This window comes from Mus pahari, chromosome 13 (genome assembly GCF_900095145.1).
Source record: "Mus pahari chromosome 13, PAHARI_EIJ_v1.1, whole genome shotgun sequence".
NCBI lineage: Eukaryota > Metazoa > Chordata > Mammalia > Rodentia > Muridae > Mus > Mus pahari.
Window position 1 is genome coordinate 76,510,600 of NC_034602.1, and position 1,974 is coordinate 76,512,573.

The following is a 1,974-nucleotide window of genomic DNA, read 5'->3' on the forward strand; positions in this document are numbered from 1 at the left end:
AAAGAAAGAAAGAAAGAAAGAAAGAAAGAAAGAAAGAAAGAAAGAAAGAAAGAAAGAAAGGAAGAGGAAGGAAGGAAAACAGAAGAGTTTGTTTCTGCTATTGACTTTTCTTTTTTTTCAGCCAAGGCTGTTTACAGTAAATAAATAACAAAGTTTATTTCTGTCTGCTACAAGTGAACCAAGCTCTGGAGTCAACTCTAATCACTACACTCGGTGCTCTCCAGTGTGCACCAGTGTATTTAAGTGGATGTATGATTGGGTAGAAAACATTCCGGAAGGATTTGTTTGTCCCTGAATGGGCTTAAAGTTCTCAAGAACCCTTCCACACCACCCCCAAATCCCAGCATACTTCAAACGCATTCTACTGAATCCAGAGATTCAAAAATCAGATACTGGAAGTTAGATGGTCTCAACATAGCAAGACATTAATGGAGAATTGCCTTATCTGGCATCACTGGGAGGGGAGCCCACTGGTCCTGTGGAGGTTTGAAGACCCAGGATACAGGAATGCTAGGCGGCTGAGACAGGAGTGGGTGGGTGGATGCAGGAGTGGGGGGATGGGTGGTGGGTGATCACCCTCAAAGAGGCAGGGGTGAGAAAGGAGGGGATACGGGACTTGTGGAGGGGTCACTGGGAAGGGGTATACCATTTGAAATGTAAATAAATAAAATAACCAACTTTTTAAAAAAAAGAAATTATGCAAAATATACTCAAATTGCAAAAGCACTCAAAAGTAACACTCTTGTAGATCCACGGGGCTTTATGGATACAGGACAAAAGCTTAAAGGAAAAGCGTTTAAAAATAGATTTCAATTCACGTTGTGATCTTATTGCTCAGATTTTACCTTCAGTCAGAACGGATGCTGCTGTGAAGAACCTTCAGAGTTGGTGGTGACCTGAGATGGGCGGGGCACCTCATTCTGGGCTCCAGAAAGGAAAAATAAAAAGTTCAATAAGGATCTAATCATAGCGACCTGTGACTTTACAAGCAGCAAAGATTTGAAGGGTTTGAAGTCCATGCAAACACACACCCAAAGGCCGGTTTTTTTCAACAGCTGTAATAGGTCAGGGTGACGACTGGAAGGCAGGAAGCCATAGATCACTGGGGAGTTAACGAACTTAATAAAATCTGACAAAAACTGCAGGAGGAAAGAGTACGCAAGAAATGTCTCAGACCTGCCGGTCACCTCTCATTTGAGAAGCCCTTTTCGTAAGTTTGACCATGGTGAAATGTGATTGCATCCGCCTCTCCCTCTGCCTCTCTCATACACACACACACAGACACACACATCTAGGAATAAACAAGATATTATGTGTGTGGGGGTGGGAACTCACTCCGAAAGAAAAATGTTCTCGTCTTCCTTCTCCAATTTCTCGACCACCCTATAAATTCTGTCTATCCCAATTGCCAAAAGAAAAAAGTTTTGGTTACAATCAGGACATCGGTGTCCAGTTTAGATGCAATGGCAGCAGATAAGCTCTGGTCCTGGTGGTCATACTTATGTATGACCCGGCCTAGAAGCATCATAAAATGTAGAAAGAATTGAAAACTTTTGTTTAGACCAACAATATATACAGTATTTCTCAAGGAATATTTAAAATCATGTTTTGTCTATAAAGGATGTTTCTAACAGATTCCCAATATTTGTGGCTTAGCATTTTTTTTCACACTTTTGCTTTTACATTTTGCCCAACAGAAACAATGACATTTCACTACAATTATTAATTTTAAACTATAATTTACTATTAAGAAAATGTGTTTTTTGTCTCCTTGGAAAGGTTTTTTTAGAAACCATTGCTATACTAAATTGTTAAACATTGTAAAATTTGTGGAAATTTATGATTCTATCTGAAAAACTACAAACACATTTTTTCATTCTGCTGTCTAACAAAGACAGCAAACTTTTGGTATAATAAGTACATAAAAGATATTCTCATTACACTCTTTAGATGCTAGTTATTCATATTCATCAG

General features: G+C 39.1%; 1 protein-coding gene across 1 annotated transcript in view; it reads right to left on the reverse strand.

Annotated features, from left to right (window-relative positions):
* Window positions 1-969, reverse strand: part of LOC110330766 (sulfotransferase family cytosolic 1B member 1) — an 18,879-nt gene extending 17,910 nt beyond the window's left edge. Inside the window, exon 1 of the mRNA XM_021211065.2 lies at window positions 846-969. The gene's annotated coding sequence lies outside the window, so the exon portion shown is untranslated. The remainder of the gene's footprint in view (window positions 1-845) is intronic.
* Window positions 970-1,974: the final 1,005 nt, after the last annotated feature.